Here is a 25,620-nt window from a genome sequence, read left to right as displayed (position 1 = left end):
AATTGAACAACTGAACAAATGAACAAATGAACAAATGAACAAATGAGCAAATGAACATATGAAGAAATGAACAAATGAACAAATGAACAAATGAACATATGAACAAATGAACAAGTGGAAAAATGAACGAATGGACAAATGAACAAATGAACAAATTAACAAGTGGACAAATGAACGAATGGACAAATGAACAAATGAACAAATGAACAAATGAACAAATGTACAAAGTGAACAAATGAACAAATGAACAAATGAACAAATGGACAAATGGACAAATGAACAAAAGAACAAATGAACAAATGAGCAATTATACAATTGAACAAATGAACAATTGTACAATTGAACAAATGAACAATTGACAATTGAACAAATGAACGAATGAACAAATGAACAAATGAACAAGTGGACAAATGAACGAATGGACAAATGAACAAATGAACAAATGAACAAGTGAACAAATGAACAACTGAACAAATGAACAAATGATCAAATGAACAATTGAACAAATGAACAAATGAACAAATGAACAAATGAACAAATGATCAAATGAACAAATTAACAAGTGGACAAATGAACGAATGGACAAATGAACAAATGAACAAATGAACAAATGAACAAATGTACAAAGTGAACAAATGAACAAATGAACAAATGGACAAATGGACAAATGAACAAAAGAACAAATGAACAAATGAGCAATTATACAATTGAACAAATGAACAATTGTACAATTGAACAAATGAACAATTGACAATTGAACAAATGAACGAATGAACAAATGAACAAATGAACAAGTGAACAAATGAACAACTGAACAAATGAACAAATGATCAAATGAACAAGTGGACAAATGAACGAATGGGCAAATGAACAAGTGAACAATTGTACAATTGAACAAATGAACAATTGTACAATTGAACAAATGAACAATTGACAATTGAACAAATGAACGAATGAACAAATGAACAAATGAACAAGTGAACAAATGAACAACTGAACAAATGAACAAATGATCAAATGAACAAGTGGACAAATGAACGAATGGGCAAATGAACAAGTGAACAATTGTACAATTGAACAAATGAACAATTGTACAATTGAACTAATGAACAATTGTACAATTGAACAAATGAACAATAGATCAATTGAACAAATGAGCAATTGTACAATTGAACAAATGAACAATTGAACAACTGAACAAATGAACAAATGAACAAATGAACAAATGAGCAAATGAACATATGAAGAAATGAACAAATGAACAAATGAACAAATGAACAATTGTACAATTGTACAATTGTACAATTGTACAATTGAACAAATGAACATATGAACAAATGAACAAGTGGAATAATGAACGAATGGACAAATGAACAAATGAACAAATTAACAAGTGGACAAATGAACGAATGGACAAATGAACAAATGAACAAATGAACAAATGAACAAATGTACAAAGTGAACAAATGAACAAATGAACAAATGAACAAATGGACAAATGGACAAATGAACAAAAGAACAAATGAACAAATGAGCAATTATACAATTGAACAAATGAACAATTGTACAATTGAACAAATGAACAATTGACAATTGAACAAATGAACGAATGAACAAATGAACAAATGAACAAGTGGACAAATGAACGAATGGACAAATGAACAAATGAACAAATGAACAAGTGAACAAATGAACAACTGAACAAATGAACAAATGATCAAATGAACAATTGAACAAATGAACAAATGAACAAATGAACAAATGAACAAATGATCAAATGAACAAATTAACAAGTGGACAAATGAACGAATGGACAAATGAACAAATGAACAAATGAACAAATGAACAAATGTACAAAGTGAACAAATGAACAAATGAACAAATGGACAAATGGACAAATGAACAAAAGAACAAATGAACAAATGAGCAATTATACAATTGAACAAATGAACAATTGTACAATTGAACAAATGAACAATTGACAATTGAACAAATGAACGAATGAACAAATGAACAAATGAACAAGTGAACAAATGAACAACTGAACAAATGAACAAATGATCAAATGAACAAGTGGACAAATGAACGAATGGGCAAATGAACAAGTGAACAATTGTACAATTGAACAAATGAACAATTGTACAATTGAACAAATGAACAATTGAACAAATGAACAAATGAACAAATGAACAAATGAACAAATGATCAAATGAACAAATGAACAAGTGAACAAATGAACAAATGGACGAATGAACAAATGAACGAATGAACAAATGAACAATTGTTCAATTGAACAAATGAACAATTGCACAATTGAACAAATGAACAAATGAACAAATGAACAAGTGAACAAATGAACAAATGAACAAATGAACAAATGCACAAATGAACAAATGAACAAATGAACAAATAAAACAAATGAACAAATGAACAAATGACAATTGAACAAATGAAGAAATGAAGAATTGGACAAAAGAACAAATGAACAAATGAACAAGTGGACAAATGAACGAATGGACAAATGAACAAATGAACAAATGAACAAGTGAACAAATGAACAAATGAACAAATGAACAAATGAACAAATGAACAAGTGGACAAATGAACGAATGGGCAAATGAACAAGTGAACAATTGTACAATTGAACAAATGAACAATTGTACAATTGAACAAATGAACAATTGAACAAATGAACAAATGAACAAATGAACAAATGAACAAATGAACAAATGAACAAATGAACAAATGATCAAATGAACAAATGAACAAGTGAACAAATGAACAAATGAACGAATGAACAAATGAACGAATGAACAAATGAACAATTGTTCAATTGAACAAATGAACAATTGTACAATTGAACAAATGAACAAATGAACAAATGAACAAGTGAACAAATGAACAAATGAACAAATGAACAAATGAACAAATGAACAAATAAAACAAATGACAAATGAACAAATGACAATTGAACAAATGAAGAAATGAAGAATTGGACAAAAGAACAAATGAACAGATGAACAAGTGAACAAATGAACAAGTGGACAAATGAACGAATGATCAATTGAACAAATGAACAAATGAACAATTGTACAATTGAACAAATGAACAATTGAGCAATTGAACAATTGAACAAATGAACAAGTGAACAAATGAACAAATGAACAATTGTACAATTGTACAAATGAAGAAATGAAGAATTGGACAAAAGAACAAAAGAACAAATGAACAAGTGAACAAATGAACACATGAACAAATGTACAAGTGAACAAATGAACAAATGAACAAATGAGCAAATCAACAATTGTACAATTGTACAATTGAACAAATGAACCAATGAACGAATGAACAAATGAACAAATGAACAAATGAACAAGTGGACAAATGAACGAATGAACAAATGAACAAATGAACAAATGAACAAGTGGACAAATGAACGAATGGACAAATGAACAAATGAACAAATGGACAAATGAACAAGTGAACAAATGAACAAATGTACAAATGAACAAATGAACAAGTGGACAAATAAACGAATGGACAAATGAACAAATGAATAATTGTACAATTGAACAAATGAACATATGAACAAATGAACAAATGAACAAATGGACAAGTGAACAAATGAACAATTGAACAAATGAACAATTGTACAATTGAACAAATGAACAATTGAACAACTGAACAAATGAACAAATGAACAAATGAACAAATGAGCAAATGAACATATGAAGAAATGAACAAATGAACAAATGAACAAATGAACATATGAACAAATGAACAAGTGGAAAAATGAACGAATGGACAAATGAACAAATGAACAAATTAACAAGTGGACAAATGAACGAATGGACAAATGAACAAATGAACAAATGAACAAATGAACAAATGTACAAAGTGAACAAATGAACAAATGAACAAATGAACAAATGGACAAATGGACAAATGAACAAAAGAACAAATGAACAAATGGACAAATGGACAAATGAACAAAAGAACAAATGAACAAATGAACAATTATACAATTGAACAAATGAACAATTGTACAATTGAACAAATGAACAATTGACAATTGAACAAATGAACGAATGAACAAATGAACAAATGAACAAGTGGACAAATGAACGAATGGACAAATGAACAAATGAACAAATGAACAAATGAGCGAATGAACGAATGAAAAAATGAACAATTGTACAATTGAACAAATGAACAATTGTACAATTGAACAAATGAACAAATGAACAAATGAACAATTGTACAATTGAACAAATGAACAAATGAACAAATGAACAATTGTACAATTGAACAAATGAACAAATGAACAAATGAGCAAATCAACAGTTGTACAATTGTACAATTGAACAAATGAACAAATGAAAAATTGTACAATTGAACAAATGAACAAATGAACAATTGTACAATTGAACAAATGAACAAATGAACAAATGAACAAGTGGACAAATGAACGAATGGACAAATGAACAAATGAACAAATGAACAAATGAACAAATGAACAAATGAACAAATGTACAAAGTGAACAAATGAACAAATGAACAAATGAACAAATGGACAAATGGACAAATGAACAAAAGAACAAATGAACAAATGAAAAATTATACAATTGAACAAATGAACAATTGTACAATTGAACAAATGAACAATTGACAATTGAACAAATGAACGAATGAACAAATGAACAAATGAACAAGTGGACAAATGAACGAATGGACAAATGAACAAATGAACAAATGAACAAATCAACAAATCAACAAATGAACAAATGAACAAGTGGATAAATGAACGAATGGGCAAATGAAGAATTGTACAATTGAACAAATGAACATATGAACAAATGAACAAATGAACAAGTGAACAAATGGACAAATGAACAAATGAACAAATGACCAAATGAACAAATGAGCGAATGAACGAATGAACAATTGAACAATTGTACAATTGAACAAATGAAAAATTGTACAATTGAACAAATGAACAATTGAGCAATTGAACAATTGAACAAATGAACAAGTGAACAAATGAACAAATGAACAATTGTACAATTGTACAAATGAAGAAATGAAGAATTGGACAAAAGAACAAAAGAACAAATGAACAAGTGAACAAATGAACACATGAACAAATGTACAAGTGAACAAATGAACAAATGAACAAATGAGCAAATCAACAATTGTACAATTGTACAATTGAACAAATGAACCAATGAACGAATGAACAAATGAACAAATGAACAAGTGGACAAATGAACGAATGGACAAATGAACAATTGTACAATTGAACAAATGAACAATTGTACAATTGAATAAATGAACAAATTAACAATTGTACAATTGAATAAATGAACAAATGAACAATTGTACAATTGAATAAATGAACAAATGAACAATTGTGCAATTGAACAAATGAACAATTGTACAATTGAACAAATGATCAATTGAACAAATGAACAAATGAACAATTGTACAATTGAACAAATGATCAATTGAACAATTGAACAATTGAACAAATGAACAAATGAACAAATGAACAAATGAACAAATGAACAAGTGTACAAATGAACAAATGAACGAATGAACAAATGAACAAATGAACAAGTGAACAAATGAACAACTGAACAAATGAACAAATGAACAAATGAACAAGTGGACAAATGAACGAATGGGCAAATGAACAAGTGAACAATTGTACAATTGAACAAATGAACAATTGTACAATTGAACAAATGAACAATTGAACAAATGAACAAATGAACAAATGAACAAATGAACAAATGATCAAATGAACAAATGAACAAGTGAACAAATGAACAAATGAACGAATGAACAAATGAACGAATGAACAAATGAACAATTGTTCAATTGAACAAATGAACAATTGCACAATTGAACAAATGAACAAATGAACAAATGAACAAGTGAACAAATGAACAAGTGAACAAATGAACAAATGAACAAATGAACAAATGAACAAATAAAACAAATGAACAAATGAACAAATGACAATTGAACAAATGAAGAAATGAAGAATTGGACATAAGAACAAATGAACAAATGAACAAGTGAACAAATGAATAATTGTACAATTGAACAATTGATCAATTGAACAATTGAACAATTGAACAAATGAACAAATGAACAAATGAACAAATGAACAAATGAAAAAATGAACAAATGAACAATTGTACAATTGAACAAATGAACAATTGTACAATTGAACAAATGATCAATTGTTCAAATGAACAAATGAACAATTGTACAATTGAACAAATGATCAATTGAACAATTGAACAATAGAACAATTGAACAAATGAACAAATGAACAAATGAACAATTGTACAATTGAACAAATGAACAATTGTACAATTGAACAAATGAACAATTGTACAATTGAACAAATGAACAATTGTACAATTGAACAAATGAACAAATGAACAAATGAACAAATGAACAATTGTACAATTGAACAAATGAACAAATGAACAAATGAGCAAATCAACAGTTGTACAATTGTACAATTGAACAAATGAACAAATGAACAATTGTACAATTGAACAAATGAACAAATGAACAATTGTACAATTGAACAAATGAACATATGAACAAATGAACAAATGAACAAGTGAACAAATGGACAAATGAACAAATGAACAAATGACCAAATGAACAAATGAGCGAATGAACGAATGAACAATTGAACAATTGTACAATTGAACAAATGAAAAATTGTACAATTGAACAAATGAACAATTGAGCAATTGAACAATTGAACAAATGAACAAGTGAACAAATGAACAAATGAACAATTGTACAATTGTACAAATGAAGAAATGAAGAATTGGACAAAAGAACAAAAGAACAAATGAACAAGTGAACAAATGAACACATGAACAAATGTACAAGTGAACAAATGAACAAATGAACAAATGAGCAAATCAACAATTGTACAATTGTACAATTGAACAAATGAACCAATGAACGAATGAACAAATGAACAAATGAACAAGTGGACAAATGAACGAATGGACAAATGAACAATTGTACAATTGAACAAATGAACAATTGTACAATTGAATAAATGAACAAATTAACAATTGTACAATTGAATAAATGAACAAATGAACAATTGTACAATTGAATAAATGAACAAATGAACAATTGTGCAATTGAACAAATGAACAATTGTACAATTGAACAAATGATCAATTGAACAAATGAACAAATGAACAATTGTACAATTGAACAAATGATCAATTGAACAATTGAACAATTGAACAAATGAACAAATGAACAAATGAACAAATGAACAAATGAACAAGTGTACAAATGAACAAATGAACGAATGAACAAATGAAAAATTGTACAATTGAACATATGAACAATTGTACAATTGAACAAATGAACAATTGTACAATTGAACAAATGAACGAATGAACGAATGAACAAATGAACAAATGATCAAATTAACAAGTGGACAAATGAACGAATGGTCAAATGAACAAATGAACAAATGAACAAATGAACAAATGAACAAGTGAACAAATGAACGAATGAACAAATGAACAAATGAATAAAAGAATAAATGAACAAATGAACAAATGACCAAATGAACAAATGAGCGAATGAACGAATGAAAAAATGAACAATTGTACAATTGAACAAATGAACAATTGTACAATTGAACAAATGAACAAATGAACAAATGAACAATTGTACAATTGAACAAATGAACAAATGAACAAATGAACAATTGTACAATTGAACAAATGAACAAATGAACAAATGAGCAAATCAACAGTTGTACAATTGTACAATTGCACAAATGAACAAATGAAAAATTGTACAATTGAACAAATGAACAAATGAACAATTGTACAATTGAACAAATGAACCAATGAACGAATGAACAAATGAACAAATGAACAAATGAACAAGTGTACAAATGAACGAATGGACAAATGAACAAATGAACAAATGAACAAATGAACAAATGTACAAAGTGAACAAATGAACAAATGAACAAATGAACAAATGGACAAATGGACAAATGAACAAAAGAACAAATGAACAAATGAACAATTATTCAATTGAACAAATGAACAATTGTACAATTGAACAAATGAACAATTGACAATTGAACAAATGAACGAATGAACAAATGAACAAATGAACAAGTGGACAAATGAACGAATGGACAAATGAACAAATGAACAAATGAACAAATGAACAAATCAACAAATGAACAAATGAACAAGTGGATAAATGAACGAATGGGCAAATGAACAAGTGAACAATTGTACAATTGAACAAATGAACAATTGTACAATTGAACTAATGAACAATTGTACAATTGAACAAATGAACAATAGATCAATTGAACAAATGAGCAATTGTACAATTGAACAAATGAACAATTGAACAACTGAACAAATGAACAAATGAACAAATGAACAAATGAGCAAATGAACATATGAAGAAATGAACAAATGAACAAATGAACAAATGAACAATTGTACAATTGTACAATTGTACAATTGTACAATTGAACAAATGAACATATGAACAAATGAACAAGTGGAATAATGAACGAATGGACAAATGAACAAATGAACAAATTAACAAGTGGACAAATGAACGAATGGACAAATGAACAAATGAACAAATGAACAAATGAACAAATGTACAAAGTGAACAAATGAACAAATGAACAAATGAACAAATGGACAAATGGACAAATGAACAAAAGAACAAATGAACAAATGAGCAATTATACAATTGAACAAATGAACAATTGTACAATTGAACAAATGAACAATTGACAATTGAACAAATGAACGAATGAACAAATGAACAAATGAACAAGTGGACAAATGAACGAATGGACAAATGAACAAATGAACAAATGAACAAGTGAACAAATGAACAACTGAACAAATGAACAAGTGGACAAATGAACGAATGGGCAAATGAACAAGTGAACAATTGTACAATTGAACAAATGAACAATTGTACAATTGAACAAATGAACAATTGAACAAATGAACAAATGAACAAACGAACAAATGAACAAATGAACAAATGAACAAATGAACAAATGATCAAATGAACAAATGAACAAGTGAACAAATGAACAAATGAACGAATGAACAAATGAACGAATGAACAAATGAACAATTGTTCAATTGAACAAATGAACAATTGTACAATTGAACAAATGAACAAATGAACAAATGAACAAGTGAACAAATGAACAAATGAACAAATGAACAAATGAACAAATGAACAAATAAAACAAATGAACAAATGAACAAATGACAATTGAACAAATGAAGAAATGAAGAATTGGACAAAAGAACAAATGAACAGATGAACAAGTGAACAAATGAACAAGTGGACAAATGAACGAATGATCAATTGAACAAATGAACAAATGAACAATTGTACAATTGAACAAATGAACAATTGAGCAATTGAACAATTGAACAAATGAACAAGTGAACAAATGAACAAATGAACAATTGTACAATTGTACAAATGAAGAAATGAAGAATTGGACAAAAGAACAAAAGAACAAATGAACAAGTGAACAAATGAACACATGAACAAATGTACAAGTGAACAAATGAACAAATGAACAAATGAGCAAATCAACAATTGTACAATTGTACAATTGAACAAATGAACCAATGAACGAATGAACAAATGAACAAATGAACAAATGAACAAGTGGACAAATGAACGAATGAACAAATGAACAAATGAACAAATGAACAAGTGGACAAATGAACGAATGGACAAATGAACAAATGAACAAATGGACAAATGAACAAGTGAACAAATGAACAAATGTACAAATGAACAAATGAACAAGTGGACAAATAAACGAATGGACAAATGAACAAATGAATAATTGTACAATTGAACAAATGAACATATGAACAAATGAACAAATGAACAAATGGACAAGTGAACAAATGAACAAATGAACAATTGTACAATTGTACAAATGAAGAAATGAACAATTGAACAACTGAACAAATGAACAAATGAACAAATGAACAAATGAGCAAATGAACATATGAAGAAATGAACAAATGAACAAATGAACAAATGAACATATGAACAAATGAACAAGTGGAAAAATGAACGAATGGACAAATGAACAAATGAACAAATTAACAAGTGGACAAATGAACGAATGGACAAATGAACAAATGAACAAATGAACAAATGAACAAATGAACAAATGAACAAATGTACAAAGTGAACAAATGAACAAATGAACAAATGAACAAATGGACAAATGGACAAATGAACAAAAGAACAAATGAACAAATGAACAATTATACAATTGAACAAATGAACAATTGTACAATTGAACAAATGAACAATTGACAATTGAACAAATGAACGAATGAACAAATGAACAAATGAACAAGTGGACAAATGAACGAATGGACAAATGAACAAATGAACAAATGAACAAGTGAACAAATGAACAAATGAACAAATGAACAAATGAACAAATGAACAAGTGGACAAATGAACGAATGGGCAAATGAACAAGTGAACAATTGTACAATTGAACAAATGAACAATTGTACAATTGAACAAATGAACAATTGAACAAATGAACAAATGAACAAATGAACAAATGAACAAATGAACAAATGAACAAATGATCAAATGAACAAATGAACAAGTGAACAAATGAACAAATGAACGAATGAACAAATGAACGAATGAACAAATGAACAATTGTTCAATTGAACAAATGAAAAATTGTACAATTGAACAAATGAACAAATGAACAAATGAACAAGTGAACAAATGAACAAATGAACAAATGAACAAATGAACAAATGAACAAATGAACAAATAAAACAAATGAACAAATAAAACAAATGAACAAATGAACAAATGACAATTGAACAAATGAAGAAATGAAGAATTGGACAAAAGAACAAATGAACAGATGAACAAGTGAACAAATGAACAAGTGGACAAATGAACGAATGATCAATTGAACAAATGAACAAATGAACAATTGTACAATTGAACAAATGATGAATTGAACAATTGAACAATTGAACAAATGAACAAATGAACAAATGAACAAATGAAAAAATGAACAAATGAACAAATGAACAATTATACAATTGAACAAATGAACAATTGTACAATTGAACAAATGAACAATTGACAATTGAACAAATGAACGAATGAACGAATGAACAAATGAATAAATGAACAAATGAACAAATGAATAAATGAACAAATGAACAAGTGGACAAATGAACGAATGGACAAATGAACAAATGAACATATGAAGAAATGAACAAATGAACAAATGAACAAATGAACAAATGAACAAATGAACAATTGTACAATTGTACAATTGAACAAATGAACATATGAACAAATGAACAAGTGGAAAAATGAACGAATGGACAAATGAACAAATGAACAAATTAACAAGTGGACAAATGAACGAATGGACAAATGAACAAATGAACAAATGAACAAATGAACAAATGTACAAAGTGAACAAATGAACAAATGAACAAATGGACAAATGGACAAATGAACAAAAGAACAAATGAACAAATGAACAATTATACAATTGATCAAATGAACAATTGTACAATTGAACAAATGAACAATTGACAATTGAACAAATGAACGAATGTACGAATGGACAAATGAACAAATGAGCAAATGAACAAATGAACAAATCAACAAGTGAACAAATGAACAAATGAACAAATGAACAATTATACAATTGAACAAATGAACAATTGTACAATTGAACAAATGAACAATTGACAATTGAACAAATGAACAATTGACAATTGAACAAATGAACGAATGAACGAATGAACAAATGAACAAATGAACAAATCAACAAATGAACAAATGAACAAGTGGATAAATGAACGAATGGGCAAATGAACAAGTGAACAATTGTACAATTGAACAAATGAACAATTGTACAATTGAACTAATGAACAATTGTACAATTGAACAAAAGAACAATAGATCAATTGAACAAATGAGCAATTGTACAATTGAACAAATGAACAATTGTACAATTGAACAAATGAGCATTTGTACAATTGAACAAATGAACAATTGTACAATTGAACAAATGAACAATTGAACAAATGAACAATTGTACAATTGAACAAATGAACAATTGAACAACTGAACAAATGAACAAATGAACAAATGAACAAATGAGCAAATGAACATATGAAGAAATGAACAAATGAACAAATGAACAAATGAACATATGAACAAATGAACAAGTGGAATAATGAACGAATGGACAAATGAACAAATGAACAAATTAACAAGTGGACAAATGAACGAATGGACAAATGAACAAATGAACAAATGAACAAATGAACAAATGTACAAAGTGAACAAATGAACAAATGAACAAATGAACAAATGAACAAGTGAACAAATGAACAACTGAACAAATGAACAAATGAACAAATGAACAAGTGGACAAATGAACGAATGGGCAAATGAACAAGTGAACAATTGTACAATTGAACAAATGAACAATTGAACAAATGAACAAATGAACAAATGAACAAATGAACAAATGATCAAATGAACAAATGAACAAGTGAACAAATGAACAAATGAACGAATGAACAAATGAACGAATGAACAAATGAACAATTGTTCAATTGAACAAATGAACAATTGCACAATTGAACAAATGAACAAATGAACAAATGAACAAGTGAACAAATGAACAAATGAACAAATGAACAAATGAACAAATGAACAAATAAAACAAATGAACAAATGAACAAATGACAATTGAACAAATGAAGAAATGAAGAATTGGACATAAGAACAAATGAACAAATGAACAAGTGAACAAATGAATAATTGTACAATTGAACAAATGATCAATTGAACAATTGAACAATTGAACAAATGAACAAATGAACAAATGAACAAATGAACAATTGTACAATTGTACAAATGAAGAAATGAAGAATTGGACAAAAGAACAAAAGAACAAATGAACAAGTGAACAAATGAACACATGAACAAATGTACAAGTGAACAAATGAACAAATGAACAAATGAGCAAATCAACAATTGTACAATTGTACAATTGAACAAATGAACCAATGAACGAATGAACAAATGAACAAATGAACAAATTAACAAGTGGACAAATGAACGAATGGACAAGTGAACAAATGAACAAATGAACAAATGAAGAAATGTACAAAGTGAACAAATGAACAAATGAACAAATGAACAAGTGGACAAATGGACAAATGAACAAAAGAACAAATGAACAAATGAACAAATATACAATTGAACAAATGAACAATTGTACAATTGAACAAATGAACAATTGTACAATTGATCAAATGAACAATTGTACTATTGAACAAATGTACAATTGTACAAATGAACAAATGAACATATGAACAAATGAACAAATGAACAAATGAACAAATGGACAAATGAACAAATGAACAAATGAACAAGTGAACAAATGCGCGAATGAACGAATGAACAAATGAACAATTGTACAATTGAACAAATGAACATTTGAACAATTGAACAATTGAACAAATGAACAAATGAGCAAATGAACATATGAAGAAATGAACAAATGAACAAATGAACAAATGAACATATGAACAAATGAACAAGTGGAAAAATGAACGAATGGACAAATGAACAAATGAACAAATTAACAAGTGGACAAATGAACGAATGGACAAATGAACAAATGAACAAATGAACAAATGAACAAATGAACAAATGAACAAATGAACAAATGTACAAAGTGAACAAATGAACAAATGAACAAATGAACAAATGGACAAATGGACAAATGAACAAAAGAACAAATGAACAAATGAACAATTATACAATTGAACAAATGAACAATTGTACAATTGAACAAATGAACAATTGACAATTGAACAAATGAACGAATGAACAAATGAACAAATGAACAAGTGGACAAATGAACGAATGGACAAATGAACAAATGAACAAATGAACAAGTGAACAAATGAACAAATGAACAAATGAACAAATGAACAAGTGGACAAATGAACGAATGGGCAAATGAACAAGTGAACAATTGTACAATTGAACAAATGAACAATTGTACAATTGAACAAATGAACAATTGAACAAATGAACAAATGAACAAATGAATAAATGAACAAATGAACAAATGAACAAATGATCAAATGAACAAATGAACAAGTGAACAAATGAACAAATGAACGAATGAACAAATGAACGAATGAACAAATGAACAATTGTTCAATTGAACAAATGAAAAATTGTACAATTGAACAAATGAACAAATGAACAAATGAACAAGTGAACAAATGAACAAATGAACAAATGAACAAATGAACAAATGAACAAATGAACAAATAAAACAAATGAACAAATAAAACAAATGAACAAATGAACAAATGACAATTGAACAAATGAAGAAATGAAGAATTGGACAAAAGAACAAATGAACAGATGAACAAGTGAACAAATGAACAAGTGGACAAATGAACGAATGATCAATTGAACAAATGAACAAATGAACAATTGTACAATTGAACAAATGATGAATTGAACAATTGAACAATTGAACAAATGAACAAATGAACAAATGAACAAATGAAAAAATGAACAAATGAACAAATGAACAATTATACAATTGAACAAATGAACAATTGTACAATTGAACAAATGAACAATTGACAATTGAACAAATGAACGAATGAACGAATGAACAAATGAATAAATGAACAAATGAACAAATGAATAAATGAACAAATGAACAAGTGGACAAATGAACGAATGGACAAATGAACAAATGAACATATGAAGAAATGAACAAATGAACAAATGAACAAATGAACAAATGAACAAATGAACAATTGTACAATTGTACAATTGAACAAATGAACATATGAACAAATGAACAAGTGGAAAAATGAACGAATGGACAAATGAACAAATGAACAAATTAACAAGTGGACAAATGAACGAATGGACAAATGAACAAATGAACAAATGAACAAATGAACAAATGTACAAAGTGAACAAATGAACAAATGAACAAATGGACAAATGGACAAATGAACAAAAGAACAAATGAACAAATGAACAATTATACAATTGATCAAATGAACAATTGTACAATTGAACAAATGAACAATTGACAATTGAACAAATGAACGAATGTACGAATGGACAAATGAACAAATGAGCAAATGAACAAATGAACAAATCAACAAGTGAACAAATGAACAAATGAACAAATGAACAATTATACAATTGAACAAATGAACAATTGTACAATTGAACAAATGAACAATTGACAATTGAACAAATGAACAATTGACAATTGAACAAATGAACGAATGAACGAATGAACAAATGAACAAATGAACAAATCAACAAATGAACAAATGAACAAGTGGATAAATGAACGAATGGGCAAATGAACAAGTGAACAATTGTACAATTGAACAAATGAACAATTGTACAATTGAACTAATGAACAATTGTACAATTGAACAAAAGCACAATAGATCAATTGAACAAATGAGCAATTGTACAATTGAACAAATGAACAATTGTACAATTGAACAAATGAGCATTTGTACAATTGAACAAATGAACAATTGTACAATTGAACAAATGAACAATTGAACAAATGAACAATTGTACAATTGAACAAATGAACAATTGAACAACTGAACAAATGAACAAATGAACAAATGAACAAATGAGCAAATGAACATATGAAGAAATGAACAAATGAACAAATGAACAAATGAACATATGAACAAATGAACAAGTGGAATAATGAACGAATGGACAAATGAACAAATGAACAAATTAACAAGTGGACAAATGAACGAATGGACAAATGAACAAATGAACAAATGAACAAATGAACAAATGTACAAAGTGAACAAATGAACAAATGAACAAATGAACAAATGGACAAATGGACAAATGAACAAAAGAACAAATGAACAAATGAGCAATTATACAATTGAACAAATGAACAATTGTACAATTGAACAAATGAACAATTGACAATTGAACAAATGAACGAATGAACAAATGAACAAATGAACAAGTGGACAAATGAACGAATGGACAAATGAACAAATGAACAAATGAACAAGTGAACAAATGAACAACTGAACAAATGAACAAATGAACAAAAGAACAAATGAACAAATGAACAATTATACAATTGAACAAATGAACAATTGTACAATTGAACAAATGAACAATTGACAATTGAACAAATGAACGAATGTACGAATGGACAAATGAACAAATGAGCAAATGAACAAATGAACAAATCAACAAGTGAACAAATGAACAAATGAACAAATGAACAATTATACAATTGAACAAATGAACAATTGTACAATTGAACAAATGAACAATTGACAATTGAACAAATGAACAATTGACAATTGAACAAATGAACGAATGAACGAATGAACAAATGAACAAATGAACAAATGAACAAGTGGATAAATGAACGAATGGGCAAATGAACAAGTGAACAATTGTACAATTGTACAAATGAACAATTGTATAATTGCACTAATGAACAATTGTACAATTGAACAAATGAACAATAGATCAATTGAACAAGTGAGCAATTGTACAATTGAACAAATGAACAATTGTACAATTGAACAAATGAGCATTTGTACAATTGAACAAATGAACAATTGTACAATTGAACAAATGAACAATTGAACAAATGAACAATTGTACAATTGAACAAATGAACAATTGAACAACTGAACAAATGAACAAATGAACAAATGAACAAATGAGCAAATGAACATATGAAGAAATGAACAAATGAACAAATGAACAAATGAACAATTGTACAATTGTACAATTGTACAATTGTACAATTGAACAAATGAACATATGAACAAATGAACAAGTGGAAAAATGAACGAATGGACAAATGAACAAATGAACAAATTAACAAGTGGACAAATGAACGAATGGACAAATGAACAAATGAACAAATGAACAAATGAACAAATGTACAAAGTGAACAAATGAACAAATGAACAAATGAACAAATGGACAAATGGACAAATGAACAAAAGAACAAATGAACAAATGAGCAATTATACAATTGAACAAATGAACAATTGTACAATTGAACAAATGAACAATTGACAATTGAACAAATGAACGAATGAACAAATGAACAAGTGGACAAATGAACGAATGGACAAATGAACAAATGAACAAATGAACAAGTGAACAAATGAACAACTGAACAAATGAACAAATGAACAAATGAACAAGTGGACAAATGAACAAATGGACAAATGGACAAATGAACAAAAGAACAAATGAACAAATGAACAATTATACAATTGAACAAATGAACAATTGTACAATTGAACAAATGAACAATTGACAATTGAACAAATGAACGAATGAACAAATGAACAAATGAACAAGTGGACAAATGAACGAATGGACAAATGAACAAATGAACAAATGAACGAATGAACAAATGAACAAATGAACAAATGAACAAGTGGACAAATGAACGAATGGACAAATGAACAAATGAACAAATGAACAAATGAACAAATGAACAAATGAACAAATGTACAAAGTGAACAAATGAACAAATGAACAAATGAACAAATGGACAAATGGACAAATGAACAAATGAACAATTATACAATTGAACAAATGAACAATTGTACAATTGAACAAATGAACAATTGACAATTGAACAAATGAACGAATGAACAAATGAACAAATGAACAAGTGGACAAATGAACGAATGGACAAATGAACAAATGAACAAATGAACAAATGAACAAATCAACAAATGAACAAATGAACAAGTGGATAAATGAACGAATGGGCAAATGAACAAGTGAACAATTGTACAATTGAACAAATGAACAATTGTACAATTGAACTAATGAACAATTGTACAATTGAACAAATGAACAATAGATCAATTGAACAAATGAGCAATTGTACAATTGAACAAATGAACAATTGAACAACTGAACAAATGAGCAATTGTACAATTGAACAAATGAACAATTGAACAACTGAACAAATGAACAAATGAACAAATGAACAAATGAGCAAATGAACATATGAAGAAATGAACAAATGAACAAATGAACAAATGAACAATTGTACAATTGTACAATTGTACAATTGTACAATTGAACAAATGAACATATGAACAAATGAACAAGTGGAATAATGAACGAATGGACAAATGAACAAATGAACAAATTAACAAGTGGACAAATGAACGAATGGACAAATGAACAAATGAACAAATGAACAAATGAACAAATGAACAAATGTACAAAGTGAACAAATGAACAAATGAACAAATGAACAAATGAACAAATGAACAATTATACAATTGATCAAATGAACAATTGTACAATTGAACAAATGAACAATTGACAATTGAACAAATGAACGAATGTACGAATGGACAAATGAACAAATGAGCAAATGAACAAATGAACAAATCAACAAGTGAACAAATGAACAAATGAACAAATGAACAATTATACAATTGAACAAATGAACAATTGTACAATTGAACAAATGAACAATTGACAATTGAACAAATGAACAATTGACAATTGAACAAATGAACGAATGAACGAATGAACAAATGAACAAATGAACAAATCAACAAATGAACAAATGAACAAGTGGATAAATGAACGAATGGGCAAATGAACAAGTGAACAATTGTACAATTGAACAAATGAACAATTGTACAATTGAACTAATGAACAATTGTACAATTGAACAAAAGAACAATAGATCAATTGAACAAATGAGCAATTGTACAATTGAACAAATGAACAATTGTACAATTGAACAAATGAGCATTTGTACAATTGAACAAATGAACAATTGTACAATTGAACAAATGAACAATTGAACAAATGAACAATTGTACAATTGAACAAATGAACAATTGAACAACTGAACAAATGAACAAATGAACAAATGAACAAATGAGCAAATGAACATATGAAGAAATGAACAAATGAACAAATGAACAAATGAACATATGAACAAATGAACAAGTGGAATAATGAACGAATGGACAAATGAACAAATGAACAAATTAACAAGTGGACAAATGAACGAATGGACAAATGAACAAATGAACAAATGAACAAATGAACAAATGTACAAAGTGAACAAATGAACAAATGAACAAATGAACAAATGGACAAATGGACAAATGAACAAAAGAACAAATGAACAAATGAGCAATTATACAATTGAACAAATGAACAATTGTACAATTGAACAAATGAACAATTGACAATTGAACAAATGAACGAATGAACAAATGAACAAATGAACAAGTGGACAAATGAACGAATGGACAAATGAACAAATGAACAAATGAACAAGTGAACAAATGAACAACTGAACAAATGAACAAATGAACAAATGAACAAGTGGACAAATGAACGAATGGGCAAATGAACAAGTGAACAATTGTACAATTGAACAAATGAACAATTGTACAATTGAACAAATGAACAATTGAACAAATGAACAAATGAACAAATGAACAAATGAACAAATGATCAAATGAACAAATGAACAAGTGAACAAATGAACAAATGAACGAATGAACAAATGAACGAATGAACAAATGAACAATTGTTCAATTGAACAAATGAACAATTGCACAATTGAACAAATGAACAAATGAACAAATGAACAAGTGAACAAATGAACAAGTGAACAAATGAACAAATGAACAAATGAACAAATGAACAAATAAAACAAATGAACAAATGAACAAATGACAATTGAACAAATGAAGAAATGAAGAATTGGACATAAGAACAAATGAACAAATGAACAAGTGAACAAATGAATAATTGTACAATTGAACAATTGATCAATTGAACAATTGAACAATTGAACAAATGAACAAATGAACAAATGAACAAATGAACAAATGAAAAAATGAACAAATGAACAATTGTACAATTGAACAAATGAACAATTGTACAATTGAACAAATGATCAATTGTTCAAATGAACAAATGAACAATTGTACAATTGAACAAATGATCAATTGAACAATTGAACAATAGAACAATTGAACAAATGAACAAATGAACAAATGAACAATTGTACAATTGAACAAATGAACAATTGTACAATTGAACAAATGAACAATTGTACAATTGAACAAATGAACAAATGAACAATTGTACAATTGAACAAATGAACAAATGAACAAATGAGCAAATCAACAGTTGTACAATTGTACAATTGAACAAATGAACAAATGAACAATTGTACAATTGAACAAATGAACAAATGAACAATTGTACAATTGAACAAATGAACATATGAACAAATGAACAAATGAACAAGTGAACAAATGGACAAATGAACAAATGAACAAATGACCAAATGAACAAATGAGCGAATGAACGAATGAACAATTGAACAATTGTACAATTGAACAAATGAAAAATTGTACAATTGAACAAATGAACAATTGAGCAATTGAACAATTGAACAAATGAACAAGTGAACAAATGAACAAATGAACAATTGTACAATTGTACAAATGAAGAAATGAAGAATTGGACAAAAGAACAAAAGAACAAATGAACAAGTGAACAAATGAACACATGAACAAATGTACAAGTGAACAAATGAACAAATGAACAAATGAGCAAATCAACAATTGTACAATTGTACAATTGAACAAATGAACCAATGAACGAATGAACAAATGAACAAATGAACAAGTGGACAAATGAACGAATGGACAAATGAACAATTGTACAATTGAACAAATGAACAATTGTACAATTGAATAAATGAACAAATTAACAATTGTACAATTGAATAAATGAACAAATGAACAATTGTACAATTGAATAAATGAACAAATGAACAATTGTGCAATTGAACAAATGAACAATTGTACAATTGAACAAATGATCAATTGAACAAATGAACAAATGAACAATTGTACAATTGAACAAATGATCAATTGAACAATTGAACAATTGAACAAATGAACAAATGAACAAATGAACAAATGAACAAATGAACAAGTGTACAAATGAACAAATGAACGAATGAACAAATGAACAAATGAACAAGTGAACAAATGAACAACTGAACAAATGAACAAATGAACAAATGAACAAGTGGACAAATGAACGAATGGGCAAATGAACAAGTGAACAATTGTACAATTGAACAAATGAACAATTGTACAATTGAACAAATGAACAATTGAACAAATGAACAAATGAACAAATGAACAAATGATCAAATGAACAAATGAACAAGTGAACAAATGAACAAATGAACGAATGAACAAATGAACGAATGAACAAATGAACAATTGTTCAATTGAACAAATGAACAATTGCACAATTGAACAAATGAACAAATGAACAAATGAACAAGTGAACAAATGAACAAGTGAACAAATGAACAAATGAACAAATGAACAAATGAACAAATAAAACAAATGAACAAATGAACAAATGACAATTGAACAAATGAAGAAATGAAGAATTGGACATAAGAACAAATGAACAAATGAACAAGTGAACAAATGAATAATTGTACAATTGAACAATTGATCAATTGAACAATTGAACAATTGAACAAATGAACAAATGAACAAATGAACAAATGAACAAATGAAAAAATGAACAAATGAACAATTGTACAATTGAACAAATGAACAATTGTACAATTGAACAAATGATCAATTGTTCAAATGAACAAATGAACAATTGTACAATTGAACAAATGATCAATTGAACAATTGAACAATAGAACAATTGAACAAATGAACAAATGAACAAATGAACAATTGTACAATTGAACAAATGAACAATTGTACAATTGAACAAATGAACAAATGAACAAATGAACAAATGAACAAATGAGCGAATGAACGAATGAACAATTGAACAATTGTACAATTGAACAAATGAAAAATTGTACAATTGAACAAATGAACAATTGAGCAATTGAACAATTGAACAAATGAACAAGTGAACAAATGAACAAATGAACAATTGTACAATTGTACAAATGAAGAAATGAAGAATTGGACAAAAGAACAAAAGAACAAATGAACAAGTGAACAAATGAACACATGAACAAATGTACAAGTGAACAAATGAACAAATGAACAAATGAGCAAATCAACAATTGTACAATTGTACAATTGAACAAATGAACCAATGAACGAATGAACAAATGAACAAGTGGACAAATGAACGAATGGACAAATGAACAATTGTACAATTGAACAAATGAACAATTGTACAATTGAATAAATGAACAAATTAACAATTGTACAATTGAATAAATGAACAAATGAACAATTGTACAATTGAATAAATGAACAAATGAACAATTGTGCAATTGAACAAATGAACAATTGTACAATTGGATAAATGATCAATTGAACAAATGAACAAATGAACAATTGTACAATTGAACAAATGATCAATTGAACAATTGAACAATTGAACAAATGAACAAATGAACAAATGAACAAATGAACAAATGAACAAATGAACAAGTGTACAAATGAACAAATGAACGAATGAACAAATGAAAAATTGTACAATTGAACATATGAACAATTGTACAATTGAACAAATGAACAATTGTACAATTGAACAAATGAACGAATGAACGAATGAACGAATGAACAAATGAACAAATGATCAAATTAACAAGTGGACAAATGAACGAATGGTCAAATGAACAAATGAACAAATGAACAAATGAACAAGTGAACAAATGAACGAATGAACAAATGAACAAATGAATAAAAGAATAAATGAACAAATGAACAAATGACCAAATGAACAAATGAGCGAATGAACGAATGAAAAAATGAACAATTGTACAATTGAACAAATGAACAATTGTACAATTGAACAAATGAACAAATGAACAAATGAACAATTGTACAATTGAACAAATGAACAAATGAACAAATGAACAATTGTACAATTGAACAAATGAACAAATGAACAAATGAGCAAATCAACAGTTGTACAATTGTACAATTGAACAAATGAACAAATGAAAAATTGTACAATTGAACAAATGAACAAATGAACAATTGTACAATTGAACAAATGAACCAATGAACGAATGAACAAATGAACAAATGAACAAATGAACAAGTGGACAAATGAACGAATGGACAAATGAACAAATGAACAAATGAACAAATGAACAAATGTACAAAGTGAACAAATGAACAAATGAACAAATGAACAAATGGACAAATGGACAAATGAACAAAAGAACAAATGAACAAATGAACAATTATTCAATTGAACAAATGAACAATTGTACAATTGAACAAATGAACAATTGACAATTGAACAAATGAACGAATGAACAAATGAACAAATGAACAAGTGGACAAATGAACGAATGGACAAATGAACAAATGAACAAATGAACAAATGAACAAATCAACAAATGAACAAATGAACAAGTGGATAAATGAACGAATGGGCAAATGAACAAGTGAACAAATGAACAAGTGAACAAATGAACAACTGAACAAATGAACAAATGATCAAATGAACAAGTGGACAAATGAACGAATGGGCAAATGAACAAGTGAACAATTGTACAATTGAACAAATGAACAATTGTACAATTGAACAAATGAACAATTGAACAAATGAACAAATGAACAAATGAACAAATGAACAAATGAACAAATGATCAAATGAACAAATGAACAAGTGAACAAATGAACAAATGGACGAATGAACAAATGAACGAATGAACAAATGAACAATTGTTCAATTGAACAAATGAACAATTGCACAATTGAACAAATGAACAAATGAACAAATGAACAAGTGAACAAATGAACAAATGAACAAATGAACAAATGAACAAATGAACAAATGAACAAATAAAACAAATGAACAAATGAACAAATGAACAAATGAACAAATGAACAAGTGGACAAATGAACGAATGGGCAAATGAACAAGTGAACAATTGTACAATTGAACAAATGAACAATTGTACAATTGAACAAATGAACAATTGAACAAATGAACAAATGAACAAATGAACAAGTGAACAAATGAACAAATGAACGAATGAACAAATGAACGAATGAACAAATGAACAATTGTTCAATTGAACAAATGAACAATTGTACAATTGAACAAATGAACAAATGAACAAATGAACAAGTGAACAAATGAACAAATGAACAAATGAACAAATGAACAAATGAACAAATAAAACAAATGAACAAATGAACAAATGACAATTGAACAAATGAAGAAATGAAGAATTGGACAAAAGAACAAATGAACAGATGAACAAGTGAACAAATGAACAAGTGGACAAATGAACGAATGATCAATTGAACAAATGAACAAATGAACAATTGTACAATTGAACAAATGAACAATTGAGCAATTGAACAATTGAACAAATGAACAAGTGAACAAATGAACAAATGAACAATTGTACAATTGTACAAATGATGAAATGAAGAATTGGACAAAAGAACAAAAGAACAAATGAACAAGTGAACAAATGAACACATGAACAAATGTACAAGTGAACAAATGAACAAATGAACAAATGAGCAAATCAACAATTGTACAATTGTACAATTGAACAAATGAACCAATGAACGAATGAACAAATGAACAAATGAACAAATGAACAAGTGGACAAATGAACGAATGAACAAATGAACAAATGAACAAATGAACAAGTGGACAAATGAACGAATGGACAAATGAACAAATGAACAAATGGACAAATCAACAAGTGAACAAATGAACAAATGTACAAATGAACAAATGAACAAGTGGACAAATAAACGAATGGACAAATGAACAAATGAATAATTGTACAATTGAACAAATGAACATATGAACAAATGAACAAATGAACAAATGGACAAGTGAACAAATGAACAATTGAACAAATGAACAATTGTACAATTGAACAAATGAACAATTGAACAACTGAACAAATGAACAAATGAACAAATGAACAAATGAGCAAATGAACATATGAAGAAATGAACAAATGAACAAATGAACAAATGAACATATGAACAAATGAACAAGTGGAAAAATGAACGAATGGACAAATGAACAAATGAACAAATTAACAAGTGGACAAATGAACGAATGGACAAATGAACAAATGAACAAATGAACAAATGAACAAATGAACAAATGTACAAAGTGAACAAATGAACAAATGAACAAATGAACAAATGGACAAATGGACAAATGAACAAAAGAACAAATGAACAAATGAACAATTATACAATTGAACAAATGAACAATTGTACAATTGAACAAATGAACAATTGACAATTGAACAAATGAACGAATGAACAAATGAACAAATGAACAAGTGGACAAATGAACGAATGGACAAATGAACAAATGAACAAATGAACAAGTGAACAAATGAACCAATGAACAAATGAACAAATG

Source organism: Megalopta genalis, unplaced genomic scaffold (genome assembly GCF_051020955.1).
Source record: "Megalopta genalis isolate 19385.01 unplaced genomic scaffold, iyMegGena1_principal scaffold0040, whole genome shotgun sequence".
Lineage (NCBI taxonomy): Eukaryota > Metazoa > Arthropoda > Insecta > Hymenoptera > Halictidae > Megalopta > Megalopta genalis.
The sequence above is the reverse complement of the archived record's forward strand: the minus strand, read 5'-3'. Positions refer to the sequence as shown.